Raw genomic sequence first — 26040 nt, 5'->3', positions numbered from 1 at the left:
ATGACCCTTTACTCTGCACGTGTTTACAATGCGTGCCATTAACCCACATTTTTAACTCTGCAGCAACTTTTACAACGCAGGGCTTTACACCGCAAGTCATTACAACGCATTGTCCATTAAAACGCAATTTTCTATTCTAACTCCACCGGGGCGTTGTAATGGGGAATGCATTATAATGGCTTGCGGTGTAAGGTCTGGCATTGTAAATGTTGCTGTGGAGTAAAAAATGCGGGGCAATGACATGCGTTGTAACGCAGTCGGTGTAAGGGATGTTTACCCTGCAGGCGTCTCACATGCTACTACGGCAAGCCACAAGGTTATATTTAGACTTCACATGTCTTTGTAGATGATTTCAGACCATAATCAGGTGGATCACTGACATAATATCGACTACAAAAATATAGACTTACAAAAATATCGATGCAAAAATATAGAATACCAAAATATCGAAGTCCTATCTCCAAACAGGAAATTACAAAAATATCGAATCCAAAATATCGTTGTAAATAATATAGTTAGTTAAAATATCGAATTTTTTAAATGTTTTAAAAGTAATGTTAAATTAATGAAATAATACATATAATTAACTGACACATACTTAAAAATACTTAAATAACAGTAAACTTAATGAATAATTAGAGTAAGTAAAAAAAATAAATTAATACATATATCTTAACGTAATATTAATTAAAAATATTCAATATTTTCTGTGTAGGATAGCGGGCGCATAAAATTTACTATTACCACTCCAGTAAGTGCAATAGTAGGGAAAGCGTTGGATAGCGGGAGGGTAAAAATTACTATTCCCACTCCAGAGAGTGCAATAATAGGGAAAACATTGGATAGCGTAGGGGTAATAATTACTATTCCCACTCCAGAGAGTGCAACAGTAGGGAAAGCGTTGGATAGCGAGAGGGTAACATTTACTATTCCCACTCCAGTGAGTGCAACAGTAGGGAAAGCGTTGGATAGCGTAGGGGTAAAAATTACTATTCCCACTCCAGAGAGTGCAACAGTAGAGAAAGCGTTGGATAGCGGGAGGGTAAAAATTACTATTCCCACTCCAGAGAGTGCAACAGTAGGGAAAGCGTTGGATAGCGGGAGGGTAACATTTACTATTCCCACTCCAGTGAGTGCAACAGTAGGGAAAGCGTTGGATAGCATAGGGGTAAAAATTACTATTCCCACTCCAGAGAGTGCAACAGTAGGGAAAGCGTTGGATAGCGGGAGGGTAACATTTACTATTCCCACTCCAGTGAGTGCAACAGTAGGGAAAGCGTTGGATAGCGTAGGGGTAAAAATTACTATTCCCACTCCAGAGATTGCAACAGTAGGGAAAGCGTTGGATAGCGGGAGTGTCAAATTTACTATTCCCACTCCAGTGACTGCAACAGTAGGGAAAGCGTTGGATAGCGGTAGGGTAAGAATTACTATTCCCACTCCAGAGAGTGCAACAGTAGGGAAAGCATTGCATAGCGTAGGGGTAAAAATTACTATTCCCACTCCAGAGAGTGCAACAGTAGGGAAAGCGTTGGATAGGGGGAGGGTCAAATTTACTATTCCCACTCCAGTGACTGCAACAGTAGGGAAAGCGTTGGATAGCGGTAGGGTAAAAATTACTATTCCCACTCCAGAGAGTGCAACAGTAGGGAAAACGTTGGATAGCGTAGGGGTAAAAATTACTATTCCCACTCCAGAGAGTGCAACAGTAGGGAAAGGGTTGGATAGCGGGAGGGTCAAATTTACTATTCCCACTCCAGTGAGTGCAACACTAGAGAAAGCGTTGGATAGTGGTAGGGTAAAAATTAATATTCCCACTCCAGAGAATGCAACAGTAGGGAAAGTGTTGGATAGCGGGAGGGTAAAAATTAATATTCACACTCCAGAGAGTGCAATAATAGGGAAAGTATTGGATAGCGTAGGGGTAAAAATTACTATTCCCACTCAAGTAAGTGCAATAGTAGAGAAAATAATAAATGTATTTTTTTTTTTAATTAATTAATTATTAATACAAAAACAAGTATTACAATTAATTACCAATCACACAAGAATTGATTATTTATAAATACCAATAAATTTTTGTTTAATTAATTAACTATTAATAATTAATTAACAAACAATTGTTTTTCAATAACAAACATTAATAAATGCAAATAATACCAATTAATAATTAATTTATAATATAATAATTAAGGATATACACAAATTATTTAAATAATTATTTTTTTCAAATTATATTACTTCCCACCATATTCCCCTATAAACACAATACCCGCTACAAATATTAATTAAATACAATTAACATCATTATCAATTAAACTATTGATACTAATTAATTACCAATTAATACTAATTATTTACCAATTAATAATTAATCAACAACCAATTAATTTGCAATACCAATTAATAATTAACTAATAACAATTTAATTACTTCCCACCCTATTCCCCTATAAACCCACAACCCGCTGCAGAAGTAAAACGCAAAATTAAATTAAAGATATATTAATTAACAATATACACAAATAAATTAAATAATTATTTATTTAGAATTATATTACTTGCCACCATATTCCCCTATAAACACACTGCCCGCTACAAATATTAAATGAATACAATTAACATAATTATCAATTAAACAATTAATACAAATTAATTACCAATTAATACTAATTATTTACCAATTAATAATTCATCAACAACCAATTAATTTTCAATACCAATTAATAATTAACTAATAACAATTAAATTACTTCCCACCCTATTCCCCTATAAACCCACAACCCGCTACAGAAGTAAAACGCAAAATTAAATTAAAAATAATTAATAATTCCTATAAATTATTATTTAATAATCTATAATTAAATTACTTCCCACCCTATTCCACTATAAACCCACAACCCGCTACAGAAGTAAAACTCAAAATTAAATTAAAAATAATTAATAATTCCTATAACTTATTATTTAATGTACTATAATTAAATTACTTCCCACCCTACTCCCCTATAAACCCACAACCCGCTACGGAATTAAATTACAAAAAAATAAAGAAAACATAAAATTCATTAATTTAAAAATATTCTAACATACATTCCAATATTAATACATACTTTTAACACATATACTAACACTTAAAACACTATAAAAAATTCGATATTTTTAACAACTATATTATGACTGTCGATATTACTTACTTCTATATTATTGCAATCGATATTTCTTACCTGTTTTTCGATATTCTTCACCACTATATTTTTGCAAGTCGATATTCTGTCCATTCGATATTAAAAACTCGATATTCTGGCTACTCGATATTTTTTTTTCGATATTATGTCTAGTTACCAATCAGGTATATACAGAGGAACTTACTGACGCAGGCATGTTTTCAACCTTTTTTTAAGCTATTTCCTATTTTTACGAGTGTCTGCTTGTTCTTACTATTACATTTGGCTTTGCTATGACCGGCTTGCTCACGCACACACAGCATGCGGCTCCTAATAACAGCACGTGCTGCTATGGCAACATCCGCTCACGCAGCCCCAAAGCCTAAGTTCCACTCATGCGACTCTGCAACATGGCTCGCATGCGCTGACACCATTAGCTCCACTCATTGCTCATTATTCATTATTATTTGAAATAACTATTTGTTATTTGCAAATATTTCCATGAGCCAACAAGTAAAATAATTTATCCTTTCTCCATATGCTCAATCGCGTGCGCTCAACTCAAGGGCTTTAAATTCAGCTATTCTTAACATATCACCAAAAACTAACATGGAGGCACACTGTCAAGGGCCTACAAATTGGTTACCTGCTACAACTTGCGTAAAACAACTTAAAATACCTACTTTTATCAATAAAACTATCGCATTCCTTGAAAAACTGACTATTGAAATATTTGTATAATTTTAAACTACATTTCATAATTTTCTTTACATTAGAAATTAATCATTTCATTTCGAATGTTAATTCACTAATCATCTTATAAACAACACATACACTTCCTCACTTTACAATTTACATTTCAAGCCAATCTCACACAAGAATCTTGTTGATTAAACATAGAACATATCGGATGCGTGAGCAGCAACAAAGAAGGGAGACGGCTGCTTGTTAGGGACATTTATACTTATTTAGAATGTTACAAAGTGTTCTAATTCTTAAGTTGAAAGTTCTAGTTGTTGCTTCTGTGTGTGTGGCAACAAAGAGAATAGTTCATAATATTGGCCTCCGTGCCTTACCATAAAATTGATACCATAACCGCCATAGCTATAGACTTGTACCTATTAAAGGATGATCAGAGGAAAACACTTGAAAGGATTAAAAAAACAGAACAGTCTTGAGTGAGGTGAAACTAGTCACTGAAGAGTTCAAAAAGAGGACAAAACCTGGCCGAAAGGGTCTGTTACCTCGAATATAGGGCTTAAGACTAAAAAGGAAGGGCTTAGTTTAACAACATCAAGGTGATCATTTTCTAGACACAATTGAAAGGAGCTTCATTTTGACATATTAGGAATCATGGCTGAAGCAAGCGGTGACTCTGCAGGGTATATCCGCATTTAGGGCCATATGTAGATAGCTAAATACGGCCGAAAATCGGTAATTTTTCCGTTACCGACCGGTATTTAGCACTTTCTAATGTAGGAGGCAGGTTTTAAGGATTCGGTAATTTACCGAATCGGTATTTTAAGAAATCGGTAAAATACCGAATCGGTAAATTACCAAATCCTTAAATGCTATGTAGAGAGCACACAAGTGAGTGCATTTTTGGTTTAAGGATTCGTTATTTACCACCAACTGCAAGTTGATGGTAAATACCGAATACCTTTTCAAAAGCAATTTTGTGCTTTTTTAAAAGTGCCATGTGGCAGACATACATGCCCTTAGGGCATGTATGTGCGCCACATGTTCCCACATGCACGATTCAGGGGTGCAACAGGGTGTCAATGTGACACCCTGCCACCCTTGAATATGCTCCCCCTATTACCGATTCGGTATTTACCGAATCGGTAATAGTGAATAGCTTCCCATTCATTCCTATGGGCCTCTAGGCCCATAGGAATGAATGGGAAGGTATGCCTTATTACCGATTCGGTAAATACCGAATCGGTAATCACGAATATTACTGAATCGGTAAAATTTACCGATTTTTTTACCTACATTCTATTTACCGATTCTTAAATACCGAATCGGTAAAATTCGGTATTTAGGAATCGGTAAATAGAAATTACCTACATATGGCCCTTAATGCGTTAGGAAGGGCCCACAGGGTACCGTCAAGCCCACCTATATCAGAAGCCTCACCAAGAGAAGGCACTTTTGAGATGGAGGTCACATATTTCCATAAGCACAACTAAATGGGCAGCTCACTGTTGAAAACAACAAGGTCATGCTTTTTGATGATTTAACAGCAGCTGTGCAACATCAGACGGCTTAATTTGTAGAGACCAAAAGGTGACTTAGAGAGATGAGGATCAAGAATGCTTTGTTGTGTCTATCTACCCACTCTTTCACCTGCTCTTTGACAGATCCACATGAAGTCTAGGAATGGACTGAACAACAGACAAGGACTGCCATCACAAACTAGAACGGATGGAAGAATGCACGCAATGACACAAAAGTCAAAAGCAAACAAAACCTTAGCTGTGCCCTCTGGTGCAGCAACAAACTCAGCATGCAGTGGCTGCAGCAGCCACCATGAAAGAGATCACCGACCCACTAATACCCAGCTACAATCATAGGGGATGAAATGAACTCGAAGTCTATCTCTGAACAATGACACAATTGCGGTTAAGGCCCATCTATACTCAAAATCAATCCAGGCATAGTGGGCGATATTAAATAAGCAAAGGAACAGGCAGAGAGGAAGCTAAGAACCTCAGTCATGGTGTTTCCATTCCATTTTTATTTTAAGAAAAGCAACTGAAAATGTGTGCTGAAGAGGCTGGGTGTAAAGGCTTTAGTGGTATTATAACTACCCCGCTTTTTTTCTTTCGTTTTTGAGTTTCCACAAAAGGTTACCGACCCAAATATAGGTTTCGGAGCTACTTGGTGCAATGTCATCATTTGTTGTATTTTGATAAGGTATTGTTGCCTTTCAGTCCGGGCAAGAAAAGAGTTGAGGGAATTGTTACTGCTGTTATGGTTGCAATGGACTCAGTGGGGAAAACAGGTAACAATCAAGATGATCAAAGATAGGTGACACATGGCGGAAGACATTAGGTTGCACACTCCTAAGTGGCATTATGGATCAGGGCCATACTGAGGAATACTCACTTACAGTGGCCCAATAGCATAGGACAGAGGTAAAATTAAGTTTCTAACATGGCATGTGAGTGGCTCATAAGTATGACTTTCAGGTACAACTTTCATGCATGTATAAAGAGAAGAGGAGCACAGATTATGCTCTTGCAAGAGGCACATCTGATGAAGGCAGGTGGCCTCACACTACAAAAATTATGGAAAGGATAAGTCTATTGCACTCACATATCGGTCTACGCCAGGTCATGCCAGGGGTACCTTTCCAATTAAAGCCTGAAATCAAACATACAAAGCAGAGCAATTTTATAGTCAGCGGCAGATTACGTGGAAAAGATATTGCCTTGATTAACATATATACTCCAAACATTGATGTTCCATTGTATCTTAATGAAGTATCCAGGCCACTGGCACATTTAACCCACTACCTATCAACAGTAGGCAGGAACTTTAATTGTAGCACAAACATAGCCCTCGATCGGTCACACCATCTCCACTGCCAACATCAGCGGTGTTCAGAACAAGTAAGGACCTGAATAACTGGCAAGCACAATAGAATTTAGTGGATACCTGAAAGATACACCACCCTGAAACTAGATACTACTCTTTTTACGGAGTATAAATGTCCTACACATACGGTTTGACAGATTTACTTGTTCTCCCCAGATACATGCAGAGGTGACTTACTCAGAGTATTTAACCAAAACTCACTCAACCATAATTCTCTGATAAAGGCATTACAATGGAAGTCGGCGAAGTTAGAAATACCAGCCTGGAGATGGAGGGAGGTAACCTTAGCTAATCAAGTATTTAACAGACCATAAGGAAAGACATACAACACTATCTATCGGACAATACAAATGTGGCATCATCAAAATTAATAGAATGGGAGGCCTTTTAAGTCATAATATTAGGCCAACACGTCAAACAGGGTGGTAATCATGCACACATTACTTGGAAAAGTAGAAAAGCAAGAACAGAACTTAAGGGAAATAGAAAAGGAGAGACTGGACATCCTGAACTTTAAGATACTAAGGCGAAGAGAGGAACAAAATGACCTGTGTCATTTAGAGGTTCAGAAACTTTGAATATGGAGACTACCTAGCTAGAGTCCATTAAGAAAAAGACAAACAGGTACACATTTGGCCTTGTTGAGAAAGAACAGGCTCCTCAATTTGAGACTCCAGATCACTGGGGGTGGATTATTACCAAAGTGAGATAATCCCTTTGTTCAATGTTACAAAATGAGATCTGTGGTCCCAGAGCATGTAGATTTCCATTCAATACAGACATATGTAGCTGAGGCAAAGTTACAATCCTGGTCATGAAAAAATGCAGAGCTTTTGGATGGGGAGATTATGAAGGGGGATACGGAAAGCAGTGATGGAAAAGGCATTGTTGGGAGCTGCCTGTAGAGTTTTATGCAGCATTTATAGATCTATTAAACCAGAATTGGCAGAAATGTATGACAAGGTAAAAACTAGCACCTAAAAGATCAAAGTGCCAACCCAGGACATCTAGTCACACAAGACTGGTTTAGAGTTGAAAACTATGGCAAACTGTGATAGAACGCGGGCAGGATACAAAGAGTGAATTGGGTATGGTCCGAACTTAACCTTTGGACTTACAAGAAATATTGAAGAAAATGTTCTGAGAAGAAAGTTCGGCAGGGCAAGGATAGAGGCAATGTCCAATGAGGGAGCTTCATCATTGGGGAGCTGCTGGATGAAATTGCAGTGAAGATGTTTTCATTCTGACTTAGGGACTGAGTACAATCTGGGTGGATGAGATACTCTGTCATAAATGTGACGAATGTCCTGTCTACCGCATTACAAGTTCCATAGGATATAATTGAATTGTAATTTGGCATAGATGATATACCCTGTCTGCCAAGATCGTAATCAGGCTCTTAATCTCTTTATTGGAAGTTGAAAATCTCCTGTGGGATATGGTAAGAGATTGTAGTGGACACGAGTTCCACGGGGCCAGATACCCCTTTGGCAAAGGACCGCTGACCAGGATTTGCTGCTGCAAAGCGCATAGTAGGAATTGACATGAAATCAGGCCGACTGGCGATGCACCTCGGGTGGATTCACGCGTGAATTAGTCCCAGTCTTCTCTCGGTTCTCAGAGCAGCTCTTAGCCAAAAAAGTTCGAAGTCCCAAGTTTTAGATTTTCTCTATCGGAGCACCTTTAGTACTACCATCAAGGGTCAAGAACTGAAGGGGCACCACTTGGGAGTTAGGACTCAGGCTGCATCCAGGTGTGGTTTCAAACTAGATGTGGCCTCTTCTGTTTCTGAGTCTCTGATCAGGAAGCCAGCAAACTAGCCCTCAGAGTCACTTTGATAGTCCTGGGTTCATATGATGAAACAGGGCTCAAGCAGCAGGGCAGGCCTCTGGAAGTTCAAGGCCATCTCCAGGAAGCAAAGCAGTCCTTCGAAATGCAGCAAAGTAGTCTTGTTGGAGTACACAGCAGGCCACAGCAGCAGGCAGTCCTCTCGAAGTCCTTCGGCTGGCCCAGAAAGTGAACTAAAGAATGGGTCTAAGGATCTCCTTTTTATATATGGTGCCTTCTGTGAAGTAGGAGAAGTTTATAGGGAATTCCCTTTGAAGTGCTTGAAGTTTCCTGCTTGCCTGCCCTGGCTCCAAGCTGGCTGCTTGAACAATGCAGGGGTGACAAGCCCTTTGTGTGAAGGCAGCACACAGCCTTTTCAGTTGTAAATGGGGATGTGCCCAGCTCTGCTGCCCATTCTGCCAATTGATGGTCCATCCAGGCACACCTATTTCCTCTAAGCTGTCTGGAAGTAATAAACAAAGTACAACTGCCAACTACACCCAGTCATGTGACTTAGGATAGGGTGCAGGCACCAAATAGTTTAGTGCACGAAAATGCCAACTTTTTAAAAGTGGCATTTTCAATAATGGTAAATTAATATTAGTGCAGGGCAGAATTTTTTCTGCAAGCGGAAACGGAGGAATTTGGAAACTTCACATTACAAATGTAATGTGGAGTTTCTGGCAAAATATGCCAACTGCCGCGTGGTGGAATATTTTTCCTATTTGAGCAACACAATGAAAAAGAGAACAATGTGGGGCTTCAGAATGCGAGCTGGCGTGTGAGTTTTGGTATCCCCTAATGCGATTTCTAGTCACTAAGAGGACTTCTGGCAGGTTTTTATTAATGTGAAAGGTCGTGTTCTGAGGGCTCTTTCCTGAGTAGATTTTCTACTTGAGCGGCACCAAAATCATCCAGAAAATAGTTTTTTGAATGGATATTCTCTCTGAATGGATGGTTCAGGTACTTTTTTTTTAGCTCAAATCACATTTTGTTTATTTTACTTTATTTGTTAACAAGAAAGAAGTGTCACAGACACCCCGACTTCCTTTTCTTGTCCAGAAGGATCCTCCCACTGCTTTGTCCATCCTTTGGTCACTTTTCATTGCGATTTGGAGACACTGGATTTTAAGTTTTTTTTTTTAAACCAAGTAAATTAAAGAACATTTGGATAAGTTTGTTATTTGATGGAGGGCATGCACCAGTAGTTTTTGTAACTTTTTTTTTATTTGATTGTGGGTTGTCTGGAATTGCAGTAGGAGCCTATTTTGCATTAACCTTTTTTGTTTTTTTCAAAGCGAAAAGATTTGCATATTTTTGGGAGGGCTGGGGGCCTCGGTTTAAAATACTTTTACTCAATTTTCTTGTGTGCTGCTTGAAGTGCGAGTTTGTTTCCTGGGAGTGAAATTCTACAAGTTCCGTCCAGGTCTGCGTAAAATCTGCCTTTACCATTAAAGAGGATTTTTAATAGGGGTGGGTGGAAGTTGCGGAGTTTCTCTCCACAGATATCCACGGAGTGATCAAAAAACTCAGAGGAACTCCACAGAGTTCTGCAGGTGGGCAGAGTTCCCTATAAAACATACATGTAGGACCATCCCTGTCATTTTAATGAATGAGGGGGAACTTTCAGGCCTTTTTCTAAATGCTAGGTGTGCTGCCTGTGACTGTATTGCAAACAGCTAGCCTTCTTCCACGAGGAGGCTGGTGTCTGAAAGGAGTGCAGGTTCTGGCCCAGGATAGCACCTTTGGTATCCAGAAAGCACAGTACTCAGGAGTCGGGACTCCAGTCCTGTCCTGGTCAGGTCACTTACTCCATGACTGCCTCGATGTGCAGGGCCACACACTGTCCTGATCCACCACTTTACCCCGGATATACCTTGTGCTGCGTGCACTGTCTAGCTTTTACCCTGTGCCTACCTCTCTGCGTGGCAGTGGCTCCCACTTCACCCGTAACTACCTTCCCATGCCAGGCTCCTGAGCAGTGCTGGACAGGGTTGAAGACTGCTTGAATGCAGCAGAAAATCTAAGCCGACTGCAGGACTTTGCTGCTTGTGGTTTGTTGCTCAGCTCAGGATTGCAAGGGAGGGAGATGCAAGGGGAGGGCAGAAAGGCTATAATCTTCTGCTCTAGATTATTATTTCACTCAACATACAACACGCCATTGGGCTTCGTGAGCTAGGACCAGCTCCCAGCCCAAGTGTTTCAGTTTACCTGCAGCCTCCAGCGGGGGGACCCGGTGCCCGGCCCAGGATTTCACGCCCAGGAGCACTCCAGGAGTGTAGCGGAGCTGCCTTCACCGGTGCCTGTATATAAGAAGAGTTGTGGGTATTGACTGTGTTGCTGGTGGTAAAACAAGCAAGCGATCATCTGGCTCTGAAGTAATTGCTAGCAAACAGGTCAAAGTGTTAAGTGGATGAAGGTTGTGTTTGTGTAATTGTGCTGGGAACAGCAGTGATAGGGTTCTCTGCTAAGTTACAGTCTGATTCAGGGGCTGAGAAATACTCTGGTGTACGCTTTGGCTCATAAAGTGGGGCTGTGGTGATTGAGCTGTAGTGTATGTTGCTGTGCAAATAAGAAGAGTGATTAGATTTTCACACATTTTTACCTTTACCAATTCCTCCAATGTTTTGGGTGGTGTATTCTGCAGGATGGATGTGTTTTGGACAGTGCTGTTATGAATTAAGTTGCGATACTTGATCTTTTGTTTTTTCTAGGTGGCATTTTATCCATTTGCGCAGCATGCTGTTTAGAAATAAAGGATTACACCTGAAAGTTTATGTCTCCATTGATTTATGACTCTGCCGGCAAGCGATGTCATATGGATTTATGTTTAATTAAAACAGCAACCTTGTGACGAAGAGATGCACAGACACCATTTAGTTCAGCAAAGGTTTGACGTCGCACTGGCATATCCATGTGGTCATTCAGCTCACAAGCAGCAATGCACAATGAAGTTCATATGGGTGAACACGTGCCGCCTGTAAACTCCGCTCTGCCAACAGTCAGCTGAGTTTTTTTTTGAAGAACAACACACTCTAAACGTAGCGCGAAGTGCCAAAAGCTCTGTGAACTCCGCTGGTGGAGGGGAGTTCACTCATCACCCCTAATTTTTCATTACAATTTCTCAGACACCAAACATAAAATACTTATCTGTTCCCAATCAAAGGTTAGCCCTTATCAAATGTAATAAGGTAATCCAATGCTATCCTATAGGAGAGGTAGGCCTCACAGTAACGAAAAATTAGCTTAAGAGTTTTTCATTACCATGACACATAAAACTTTAAAGTACATGTCCAACCTTTCATTTACAATGTACCCTGCCCTATCGGCTACCTAGAGTCTACCTTAGGAGAGACATATATGTGATAAAGGGGAGTTTATAGATTGGCCAAAGGGTTATGTTGCCAATTCGAATTGGCAACTTATACTACATGCAAGCGGACCCGGGACAATTTTTAAGGGGCTACTTAAGTGGATGGCACAATAAGAGCTGCAGGCCCACTAATATCAGTTGCTTTAGAGGCCCTTCGTACATGGTGTTCTACTTTACATGGGACTTATAAGTAAATTAAATATGGCAGTCAGCTGTAAACCAATTTTACCATGTGTAAAAGAGAGATCACAAGCAGTTTAGCACTGCTTAGCAGTGCTAAAGTGCACAGAGTCTTAGAGTCAACAAAAAGAAAATCATGTAAATAGGAGTATGAATGCAAAAGGTTTGGGGAAAGACCACCCTAAGGCTGACAGGTCTAACAGTGCTGTCTTAGTGTAAGCCTTTTAACGTGAATGGGCAGATATTGTGAACATCTGCAGTGTTCATATGAAAGATACACAGCGTGGTTCAGCACTCAACTTAACAATTAAATAAATAAGTGACAGAGATTGTAATCCATAGTCCACAAATAGGGAAAACAAAATGATATCTTCTCGGTGAATCATTGTACGAGTCGTTTATTGCACCGCGCCCTAGATAAATTTTGACTATGATCACTCAGTATTGACGAGTGCAGGACTTGTGTGCCTTGACCCGTCTTTGTGCTGTTGCTTTATATATGAAAGATGGTGTATTCATTGCATTATACTCTCTGGGCCAAATCGGTGCCACTACACAGTTTTGCCATATTCAGGCCTAGAGATACCAGTGAGGTGTAAATTTTAGGGTATACAGATGCACTGAGTGCAGATCCCCTGACACTTTTGTGATAGCTGTACTCCTTGTGGCACTTGAAGAATTAACAATGACTGAGGCTCAGTACTAATCAGATTGCAGGACTTTGTTTCCTCCACCAGGCCAAATTTATCAAAGGCCTCCCCACATAATAAAGCCAGGTAACTGTGCTTGGCCCTGTTGCCTGGAAAGGAAGGAGTGGGGAGGTAATCTACATGTGATAATTAACATTTCACACTGCACCTGGAGACCCAAAATATGTTTATGTTTGTTATCTTTATTTAGCAGTTACAGAATGAGGATTTCTGCAAATCGAATGTCAAATATTATGGACTTTTTGGACTGCAGTGTGGCTAAGACATATGTTGACGGTGATAATGACTGGTGAAATGCTTTGTCTTTTAGTATGAGATGAAATATTATAAACTATGACTCAAAAGAAAAATGTTCTTCTGATTGGCCAAAAATATCCTTTCATTAATAATTTGCAGAGGTGTCTTGCCTGCTATACAGTAGTTTTTCGTGGTTGTGCAGCTCATGTGAAATATTCTATATAATTTGATAGTAGGTTTTTACTTTCCATTTAAAATTAATTTTGCTACTTCAACTCATTTTTGTGCCTTAGCTAGGGACTGCTTTTCTATTGGAGGCGCATAGCTGCCAATACAATATACATACCTACAGTGGGATTTGGGTCAGCCTCTTGCTCATGACTGGATGGCTTTGATGCATAACTCACTTCCATCCACCTAAATCAACAGGAGAGGGACCGCAGCAAGACCAGTCATATATCAAACAAGACCGACATTACACACCGATACCCTCATATCTAATTCTTAGAAAGAACCCAATGCAAGCCACCATTCTTGCGTTAGAGAATATACTATTCTCTGGCCGTATTTATTATTTCTCATAAATACGTCAAATATTTTTGTTTCCATATAAAGTTGCAATATGCACAAAACAGCTTGTGATTATGACATGGACTTAACTAATACATTCAATTTCCTAGCCAATACTCCATAACTAATACATGAAATTTACTAGCACATACTCCAAAGGAGTCATGGTTGACGACTCCCAGGCCCTTGTGACCAATGGTTGCTCCTTGTGCGGTACTGTGAAATTTGAAAGCGTGGCCACCATTGGCCACTGCCCTCGACCGGTCCGATCCGGCTTGCACCTGTCTCAGGTGCCTGGGACATGTGCCTGGCCCCTTGTCCATTACTTTTGTCCCTATTTTTGTGTTTGTCCCATCCAGGAACATTTTGGTATCACATCTGATGGGAGACCATGCTCTACATTGCATGGGAGGGACTGCTTTCTCTACCTCCTTCTCTCCCTGCTGCCCTTCCCCTTCCCCCTCTTCCACCCCCGCCCACCTACTACTCAGAGTCCTCTTACTCCCCACCCTTCTTTCTCAGTTTTTGCTGCCTGCTGCACTATTGGCTGGATCAATCTTATATTTTCTTTTAACCATTCCACCATGGCTCACACTTATGAGTCGGTTATTTTCGAATGACTTTTAATATATTTTAAAATACCACTTTATGTGCACACAAATATGTTGCTCATCTTTGAATGGCATTTGTGAAAATAAAATAAAATCCTTTCAAAAATGGCTTCTGCGGATACACTCATATCTGCACTGGCCATATTTGAATGAATTGTGTATTATTTTTTTTTAAAAAGAATTCAAAATGTCCGCTGCGGACTAACACACATTTGAGGTGACTAAAAGACTGAGACCTAGTGGCTTTGCCAATGCAGTCATTACGCCTTGGTGCCCATCATTATAAAGTTTAGGACCGCATACACGAGCTGCTTGTTGTGACATTTCATGCTTGTGCTCTGTTCACGTTGCATCTTCAAGTCACTTTTAAACTCACAAAAGCTGCCAAATTTAATGAACCTTCATAGAAGAATAGCTATCTTCCCAAAAGATGATTCCCTGGGATTTGTGAAGTGAAGTTATTTATTTATAACCAAATTAGCCACTGACCATATGGCTGCATGGCGTACAAATTCTCCATAGCAATAGAAAATTTCTACCATAACATCGGCACATTTATAAATTTCACAGGAGTCACACGTATGTTCCCAGCTGAAGTCAACTGCTTAAAAAAATGATATATTTTGGCAGACGTATGTGTAATGCATTTCGTCACTTCTGGTTTATTGCACGTCTTATTGACCTATTTCCAAACAGAAGTACTTCAGTTCTGGTCTCACTGGCTGAGAGATCAGGTCCATAGAACTCTGTGCAGTTACTGCAAAACATCTTTGGTATTTCTACTCATGCAGTGCAAGGAGCCACACCCTTTGTGAACCGAGGGCACCACTCATTTGCTGTTTAAATAGATTGTGTCGGCCATGGAGGGACCACCAAGATCCAAATCAGCCCCCTAGTATTAAAAGATTACAAGCTGGCTAGCTTATTTATTACCTATAGCTCTTAATGGTGGCTGCCTTCCATCTTTGGGTCCAGGTTTATTCGCCGTCCGGGGCACCCTACGAACCCCAGGTTTCTTGATTCTCACTCATGCTTTTCTAAAAACACAAATGACAGTAAGACTTCGTATTATCACTGATGGGATAGCGCCTTATGACTGTTTTCATTTCAGATGCAAAGCCAACAGTTTTTAGCACTTTTGACATGCCTCCTCCAGAGTGCTATAACGATGTGAGCATGGTACATTTGAAGAGAGAAATCAAAATTGCTGGGACTAGATTTTTCCATTTATCCACTGAAAAGTTGTCCTTCATAAATGAATGACTTGTTTGTAAATTCTTTTTTTTTTGCTAACACACTCTTCCTTTTTCTCTGTTTTTTGGGGGTTTGCAAGTCAAATATTCCCTCATCATCATTTTTATCATGCACATTTGATCGATATTACAGTTTGACGCCGAAAAATATGGTGAGTTAGAGAAAATCTAGTTATGTCTCTTCTCTCTGTAGAAATAAAACACAACGCTCTGAGAAGACACTGAAGCCTAATAAATGTTCAATGGAATATTCAAGCAAGCAGCAAATATATTCCAAGTGTGCCTTTGCAATACAATGGACCAGTGCTTCACCATCTGTGCCGTTGTAGAATACAATGCTACTGTCACTTTAAATTCAACTTTCTTTTGTACAATTTCTATAACCTAACAAGTGGAGGAAAGAATATGTGATGTAATACCTAACTCTAGATGCTGCTAAAGATCACATACCTAGCCATTCTCATGCAAAGAATGCGAGTAGACTCTGCAATACAGATACAGTGAGGAATGATGGAAAGCTGACACTTGCTTGTCTATGCCAACTTCAAAACAAAGCTATGCTTACTGGGGTATTCTGGCTAAACATGCAATATACAGAAATACAGCGCTACAATACGTGTAAAATTTGTATTAATGCGCAATAATGCTCAATAATGCAAATGCTTTTCTAGTATTTAACAACTGTCTCAATAGCATCCACTTTTGAACAGTCCTGGACCTGTGTAAGATCAGAAGAGGGTTGAACCTGTTGTCTGAAACCTGAGAAGAGCTCTGAAGGAGTGTACCAGCTCTCCCTCTTATATCCAGGACGAGCAGTGGACTCCAGGGGTCACAAGGCTGAGATCCTGTTCAAGCTACAGGGAAACAAGGAACTACAAGAGGCCCTTCAACATCATCAATGGTAAACGACATGAGGTTGTGGAGAAAATTGATAAAGTATTGGAAATATTCACAAAGGGCTTTCAAGCAGAATGCGTATACATCCGGGCAGGAGATTTTAATATTAGTCCCTGTTTGCACTCATCAACAGGAATATTTGGTTACACTGGTATAATATCTGCAGTAAAGCAGGAACAAAATTCAATAGGGAAGTAATTAATGACTGCCTTGCTCATAGATACTATGATAAGATACCTTGGTTGGCACATGTGGGTAAGCCACTCAAGGAGAGTGATAAAACATTTGTTATTGAATGGGCTGCTATTGTCTTGCAGTATAGCAAAAAATAACTCAAGCTGATCTTTGCCAATAAATGAGACCTAGAGAGAGAAAATAAAGAAATGAAAAAACTAACTTTACTCAGGTATCTGGAAGGGCCTGTGCAACAAGGTTTTCAAGGTTACTTGGTAATGGTAACAGATGTATAGAAGTGATTCTATCTTACAAGATTATGGTTGGGTATTCTACACCATCCCGTTGCAATCCCGAAAAGAGAGGCATTGACTCAGAAATTTCCAAAATGCCTGTGTGATGGGAAAGCTGTACAATCCACAATGCACTTTACTCTATTTTGCAAATGTTACGGTGACATCAAAAAGTGTTTTTTACGTACCATAGAGATTATAAGGAAGCTTTTAACTTTTTATGTAATCTTGAGACAGATATTATTTATCACAAGGTATGCTATCATTTAAAGGAAAGTCACTAGCAATGTTTGATAGCATGGCCTATGAAAGAGATTAGAGACATAGCTAAAGACTAGGCTTTCAAATGTTGTCTGTATATTTATTTTGCACTAATTTAGAATGAGTACATGATATGAGTTTTTAAATTTGGAAAGTAACTTGCACTGACGTAGAATTTGCTGTTTGCACATTTACAACTTAACAACATTTTAGGATATGTAAACAATATGATTCTATATGACCTGAAATTATTGAGTGGGACGTCCTATTATACATTAATATAATAATTGCTATTTGCATACCTATGTCTTTTAAACTGTAATGCATGATACGCTCCTATTTGTATACAGATTGGCAAAATGTTTAGCTCTTATTGGAAAGTTTGCTTTTAAATGATCTTTTCAGTGTATTTTATATTTGAATAAATATAATCGGTACTAAGTTTAAACAATTTCTATGGATTAAAGAGGGCAGATCCAAACCCATTTAAAAACCAGAACTCATTCCAACAGTTCCCCATGCTGGAAATTAGAGTTTTGACTCTGACAATTCACAATGAAGGTGTCTGAGGGGGAGGAATATTGCATATTTGGTGCAGTTTTAGAGGTAGACCAAAGTGGACCATTTGTTGAAGGAGAAGTTAATTGCCACCAAGTGTCATTTCTTATTGACACTGGGGCTACCTGATCCACTGTTAGAACAGCCGGAGTCCCAGACCTACGCCAAGGTAAATCCAAGAAGAAGATCCAAGCTGTAGATGCAATGAATAAACAAATAACTAACCTGTTTCAGAGAAAGTGGCTGTAAAAATACGTTCATTTGATGAGAATCATCAATTTGTAGTATGTTATTCAAGTCCTGTAAATCTTTATGAAGGGATCTTTTGTGCATGTTAAATTGCACTATTTTTGCACACAGGATAGTGTTGAATTCCAAATGCATCAAGGAGATGATACATTTAAAATGGCACGACCGTATACAGCTGTAAGGTTGTACCCAATAAGGACAGTAAATGATTTCCCACCAAATTTTGAGGATACAGTAAACCCAAAGGTATGGGACTTACCAGGAAAAGACTACGGACTAATCAAATATGTAGAACCGGTCCCAATTACAGTAAATCTGAATGAACTTTTCCCTTGAAATCCATCTTATAATAAAACACCAGAGAGAGTAGCAGAAATAACACCAGTGACCAAGAACATGCTAAAAGAAGTAATTTTAAAAGAGATTGTTGGAAGTCCATGCTATTCTCCTAATATGGATTTACAGAAACGTAATGGGAAATACCGAATTGTACAGGATCTTCAAAAAATAAACAACATAGTTGGTCCATGTTGCCCCATGGCACCAAATCCAGTAACAATACTTTTACAGATACCTTGTGCTGCAGAATTGTTTACAGCTGTGGATCTCTGCCTTCCTTCTTTATTCCATTGCATGAGGACAGTCAATTCTTGTTCTCATTTGTGTTTAGGGATAGAGTTTTGCATGGTGCAGAGTTCCACAAGGGTATGTTGAGAGTTCAACAATATTTAATCAGGTTTTGAATAAAAATCTGGAGACTCTGCAGATGCCTTGCAAATCAGTTCTTGTGCAGTACATTAATGACCTACTTGTGGCATCATATACGTGAGAGGCTTGGAAACAATTGCTCTGCTGAATCATTTTGCTGAGAATGGGCATACATTGTCTGTAAGCAAACTGCAATATTGTCAAATAGAAATTTCATATTTGGGACACGTAATTGAGAAGGGAACGAGAAAGGTGTCACAGGAAAGAGTTTAAACTGTCTTTAACAATGAGCCCACCAAGAACTCAGAGAGAAACTGGGATGCTTCTGGGATGGTTGGCTACTGTTGACAGTGGATACCAAACTTTTCCCTGATGGCCAAGCCTTTACAGAGGCCGATGCACAAAGATGTGCCTGATCTGCTTCAATAGGTCAACAATTGTTTGAAAGCGTTCCCAGACCTAAGAGAAAGTATATGTTGTGCCCCAGCATATGCCTGATTACAGTAAAATGTTCACCTTGTTTTGCAGTGAGAGGGATGGCTGTGCTCTCTCAGTGATTACTCACATGCATGGAGATTCAAGAAGACCTATGGCTTCGTTTAGTTTGAAAAACTTAATTCGATTCTTGTGAATCATAAAAGTACATGGTTACAATAATAAAACTGTGCTTAAAATTAATCCATATTACATTTTACACATACTAAATATAACCGAACAGCATATAAGATTTCATCACAGGGTTTTCTATAAACTACCATTTTCTTTATATCAATCCAAGGGTGTGAGAATAAAGAAATAAGTAAAAATTGCTTGAGGCCCTATTTCCCATTTTCCCTCTCACATTTCATATCTTTTCCTGATTCACAAAACAGTTCTAATAAAATTTAGCACAGCACAACATGTGACGGCATTGGACAAAGAACATAAATAATTAAAACCATCCTGATATGAACAATGGGCAATTTCCCTCAGGATGGGCCTAATAAAATGAGCCCTTATATCTTTATATATAGTGCAAAACAGCATAAGGTGCATTGTGCTTTGATCGGCTAAGCTATTACAAGGACAGGGAGTCAGCCTCTCACACCAACTCGCCTGATTGTGAAAAGCCACAAGAAAGTGCAATGTGCAGAGACAAAACCTTGTCAGAAGGAAGCGAGAATGTGTATGAGTACTAAAAGATAAATACAATTGTTGAAGATTTAGTGACCCATGGGATGTGGTCTCATCATTCAGGTAAGATGAGACTAACTCATTATAGTAGGCATCATTGTTTTTATGTTGGATGGTATGCCATCAGGATTTTCAAAATAATTTCCTAGGCCAATCTTAGTTAAAGCATTTTTTACATAACAAAGCCAAGGAATAGATGAGGCGTTTTCTAAGCTTAAACAGTCCCTTATGATTGCTCTGGTAAATGATAATTCTTCCGATGACCACACTTTCCCCCATAGGATCAGGGGCGCGATTTTAATTCTATCTTCAACAAAGTCCAATCCCAGCTCAGAATGACAAAATTTGGTGGGAGAGCTAATGGGAACCATCAGCAATCTTTTTATAAATTTGTTTTAAAAAATTTGTAATTTGCTGTTTTTTGACTTCTCCATACTCCTTTCCAATAAGTTGTAACTGACCGGCATTTTGATTTATATAAGATAAGTATTTCTGCCACTGGCTTATGTCCTAATTTGCACGCAAAGCGAAACAGGCCCTTCTACTGGTCTTTTGGGCCCTAGTCGTAATCGTGTTGTCCCAGTTCAATTTATTGTTAAAAACATTCCCTAAATATGTAAAAGAAAGGACCTTTTCAATTGTTCTACCATTTACCACAAATGTTCTTGTTTTTGTATTTTTAGGACCACAGACCATAATAAAAGACTTATTAAAATTGACCTTAAGATCCAAATCCGTCATAAAATCAGTAAAAGCGATCAAGGGGTTTTTGAAGACTATTAGCCGTTAAGACCTATGGCTTATTTGTTTTGACTTCTCTTGACCCTGTTGCCACAGGATTTCCTTAAAGCGGTTGTGACAGTTGGTGTCAATATTGAGATTTGTGCGAGCATAATGATGCAACATCCTTTACAGTGATGGTTTCTTACTCTGGTGAAATTTTGCTTACTCCAACGAAAACACAATATTTAACGAACAGGAGACTTATAAAGTTTGAACAACAATGGATACTTCCTGATGAAAATGTGGTTTTTAGGAGATATTGCATGCTAAATCCATCTACCTTGCTGCCATTACCTGAAAATTAAATTGATGGGGATGAGGTTGAACATGACTGTCTAGATGTTACAGTCTTACACACCAAGCCAAGACCAGACATAAGAGATGAACCTCTCGATGAGCACAATTATATAATCTTTGTGGATGGCTCATGTTTAAGAAACTAGGAGAGAACTTTGAGAGCAGCTTATGCAATCTGAGCAATTGAAGAAGTGGGAGAAGCTTCATGGCTTTTAGGTGTTATCTTTGCACACGTGTCACAATTGATTGCCCTTACGAGATCATGTTGTCTTTCAGCACAAATGAGAGTGACTATATTTAAAGATAGTTAGCATGGCTTTGGTGTGGTCTATGACTTTGGACAGTTATGGTCACAAAGGGGGTTCATTACATCATCAGGATCACCCATTAGAAATGGGTAATATGTGAAATAATTGTTGAATGCTTTGCAGTTACCCTTGGAAATTGCAGTGTTCAAGTGTGCAGCGATTATGTCACAGGCAATGATTATGTCTCAATTGAAAATATATATGCAGATGAAATTGTGCAATATTGTGTACTTGTGGCTTACACATTCAATGGGGAGTATGCAAATGAATCTGATGAGGGCACTGCTTTTTCTATGTTTCAGTCAGTTGCAAGAAGATGCTTCAGAAACAGAATAACAAAGTTGGGTCAGAGCAGTTTGTGTTAAGGATGAAAATGACATTTGGATTTTATCTGATGGAAGACCAGTATTGCCAGACAGTTTGTTTTTTCCTATGGCATCTCATTTCCATGGTCCTGCACAAATCATAAGGGACGCAATGCTTATGTTGTTTAGGTAACAATGGTTTAATCCCTGATTCAGAGTTGTAACAGAAGAATTGTGACACAGATGTGTAACATGTCAACAGATGAATGTAGGACGGAAAACACCAGTAACCATGAGTCACGCAGGAAGATTAGATGAGCCATTTAATAGGATGCAGTTCGATTTTATCAGGATGTCTGTATGTAACGGGCTGAGATACATCCCGGTTATAGCGTGCATTTTCCCTCAATGGATGAAAGTTTATCCATCACAGAGAAATTATAGTCTTACTGTAACTAAACTGCTGTTGAGTAAACTCATAAAAAGGTACGAATTTTCAGTTTCTCTGGAGTCAGACTGAGGGACTTATTTTATTAATGAGGTTCTTGGAATGCTGTGTGTGACCCTTCAAGTGGAACAGAGATTGCATTGTACCTACTGTTCTGAGGCTTCGTGGATAGTGGAGAAAGTAAATGGAACCTTAAAGTCACCATTGGCCAAAGTTTGTGCTACCAATTCTCTGAAATGGCCAGATGCTTTAACATTGGTTCTGATGATTCCTCGAAGTACTCCTGACAGAAGAACAGGATTATCACCTCATGAAATCCGCATGGGTCATGCTATGAGACTGCCTACCGCACATACAAATACACTTGTGAACATCACATTTGACTTGATACTCAATTACTGCAAAGGACTGGCTGATGTGGTGCATTCTGTTTCTCATCAGCATGGATGGGTCACTGCCAATCCACATCAGGAGCAGTGCCATGACCTTAGTCTCAGTAACTTTGTATTGGTGAAGAAACATGTGTGGAAGTCCTGTTTGGAGCCAAGATGGAAAGGCCTCTACCACGTCATCTTAATCACAAACACTCTTGTCAAATGTGCTAGAATATCTACTGAGTGCATGTGTCACAAACTCATTGAGTAAGGTGTCTGCATGAAGAAACAGTGGGGCATATTAGCAAGACCGGCGATAAACTTATCGCCGTTTTAGCGGCAAGAAACTGCCACTAAAACGGCAATAATGGGCTTGCTAATATGCGTTATAGAATTCCAATAGAAGCCCAGGTTAGATGTGCAGGACATCTAACATGGGCTTAAACTGGAATTCTATAACGCATATTAGCAAGCCCATTATCGCCATTTTAGCGTCAGTTTCCTGCCGCTAAAACGGCGATAATTTTATCGCCGGTCTTGCTAATATGCCCAGGTGTTCTTTGAGCCAAATCAGATAAACCTGTGATAGAACATCCAGAAGAACAAGAGAAGGGTGAAAAACAGCAAGATCTCACATCAGTACAAGTTCCTGAAATATACCAAAGTGGTGTGGAAATACCCACTGAATCACAAGAACAATTGAATGACCCAGATTAAGGAACAAGTGTAAGAAGAGGAAGATCAATATGAAGATTTGAATGGCCAAGTGATAGGAGGCAATGAAGATCAAGTCTGTCAATCAAACATATATCGCCAACAATCATAGAAAAAACAAATTCCAGTGGTATATGTGAAACAGAAGAGGATTAGCAGACACTAAGGAGACCTAAGAGAGCAAGAATACCTTGTCGAAGTCATTCAGCACCCGAATGGACTTGCATTGTAAAAAATGTGCCAAATGGTTAAAATAAAAGCCCAGATGAATTGAACTGTGAGTTGTTTGAACCTCCATGACATGCCACACCGACAATTAGTATTGATTAAAACAAAATATTTAAAACAAATATTACATTTGAGAACTGGGTGAATTTTATTATTTGAACTTGAGACTGAAAGCACGTCCTTGACAAGTGATTAACTCTGTTAAGGTCAAGAAGTAAAAGAGATTAAAGTAATAAAAGAATAAAAAAATGAATTAAGAAGAATTGCCAGGGCCAAGACTGCAATAGAAAAGTAGGGCCTGGGATGACTAACAAAGATTAGTGTATATAACCTAAATGAAATAACTGCAAATCAATTTTAAAAAAGGTTTTGCACTTTTGAACAAGTAGACGTTAAGGCAGAAAACTGAATCTGCTTACTGCTATATTCTAGTGAAGGTCTGACTGGAGACAAACATATATTTCCTTGCTAAAGCTAGATGTTGGACCATTGTAGATGCCACTTTAATAGTTTTTAATAATAGTAATCATAACACTTTTAGCTGGACTCAATTTTACACCAGAGATAGAAATGCCTGTATCTACACCAGCAACTACATCACCTACACACACAATAAATTAAACAAAATTGAAAGCTCCATTTGTACACAATTTGAACAAAAGAGTTTTCAAATAACATTTATTCAAGAGTAGTTCAGGAATAAACACATGTTTTCGATGCCAAGGATTGTTATGTTTCACTTATTTGCCTTCTTCAGCTACAGATGAGGTGACCTATAACCACCTCCCACTATCATATGCAATTACATGTAGCATTCTGCTTATCTTATTTTATTGACAGGAAAGCTTTGAATATAATTTTTCCAATTACGACATGATTATTTCACAAGTTCCTCTTTAGAAAAGTATGAATCTTCACCCACAGGCAAAAGATCAAGACACTGCATGTTATTTCTTTAAATCACCCACAGTTATGGACACCATCAAGTCATATGAAAAGTAAGCCTGGGCAAAGCACTGCGCTACGCTCACGTAGTTTGCGAAGTTTGCGCTACTTCGCACTACGCGAATTGCACGTAGTACAGTGCGAACACGCGTAGCGTAGTGTTGCGTAGTGCAGCGGTCATTTTTTGCTTGCTCGCGGTCCTCAATGTCAAGTTAGCGACCGCGAGCAAGCAAAATTACATCCCGGCGAGACTTTTTCCTCGTTCGCGATCAGCAACATCAAGTTGGCGATCGCGAGCATGGAAAATAAACCTCCCGGCGAGATTCTCAACGCAAGGAGGTCAGGTTTCTCATTGCGAGTGGTCGCGTATGCTCTCGACCGCTCACGATGAGAAACTACCAGTCCGGGTTGAGAAAGCTGCCGCTCGAGTAAAAATCTACTCGAGCGGCAGAAAACTACAGCTCACACTTTACAAGATGCTGTTTTCAATGATTGCACAGTGCCGGTTGCTTGTCCGCACTGTGCAATCATTGAAAAAAACGACATCTTGCACAGTGCGAACAGGGTACTACGCAGTTCGCGAAGTGCTACGCGTAGCTCGTGTAGTGCAAAGTGTACTTTGCGTAGCTTCGCATAGTGCTACTTCGCGAACTACGCCCAGGGTTAAGAAGGTGACTTGTTTAATGAGACCGTTGGAAAAGACATATATTTTGGCATTAGAGGAAAGGAGAGATCACGTTTCTCATAGTGAAAACAGAGAGGATTCTTTTAAGTGAGTGAGAGTGTGCTTTAACGGTTCATTTGTGAAGTTGTATTGTAATTTGTGTCTTTTTTCAACCATCAGATGGGGAAAACTGCTGCTGCGAATATAGTTATTTGCAAAATGCTTTATTAGAAATATAATGTGCAAAGCTTACGCTTTAAAATGAAGTGTGTTAGATGCAAACATTGCAGCAGGGAACCATACCTAAACACCAAAGCCCTGTAACATAGAAATGAAGCATGTATTCTTAACTTGACATAATAGAGGTTTTCATGCCTGAATATGAAGACATAGTAATACCGAAAGGCTCCTTTTTCACATTAAACAACTGTTGTGCAAGATGTTTTTCTTTACTTTGTAGCAGCCGTTGCAATTTTGGAAGCTACTTTTTATCAGCTAGTGAAAAGATACGTGTATGGATTAGACGACTGATTGTAACGTTCTCACTGCAAAAGATGCAGACAACAGGAAGGATGATTCACGGAAAAACAAAAAAGGATGTAATGAAACATTCAAAGACATCTGGTTAAAAGACAATTGTACTTTGGTGAGAAGATAGGGAGTAAACCAGTTCCCTGGAGCATGCTGAAATATTATTGGCCAACTTCAAGAACAAAGACTATTAGTGTTGCAACATAGAAAATGTGCATTTATATTAAACTAGTTAGAGCAGTAAGTATGAGTTCCTTACCCTAGAAAGAGAGGAGACACTTTACTGAATTTGCTTGGACATTTCTTTAGGAGCTGTCTTAGCTTATTTTTTTGGTCTGCTGTTATTTGAGCTTAGAATACTTCTCAGCTTCATGCTTATGCCTGATTCTCTCATGAAGACCTGAACTGTAATTGGGTATCTGAACTGACACCTTTTTATGACTTCTCACATTTGATTGTGATTTATTTAGAACAGGGGAGTTTCTCTAGGAAATACGCTTGTTACATTATTATTTTATTGATGCTTATTGATTAATATACTGATATACTTTTTTAAGAAATACGGATTGATTGATTATAATAACTTTAGATGATGAGACATGA

The sequence above is a fragment of the Triturus cristatus genome, chromosome 2_2, assembly GCF_964204655.1.
Source record: "Triturus cristatus chromosome 2_2, aTriCri1.1, whole genome shotgun sequence".
Taxonomy (NCBI): domain Eukaryota; kingdom Metazoa; phylum Chordata; class Amphibia; order Caudata; family Salamandridae; genus Triturus; species Triturus cristatus.
The sequence above is the reverse complement of the archived record's forward strand: the minus strand, read 5'-3'. Positions refer to the sequence as shown.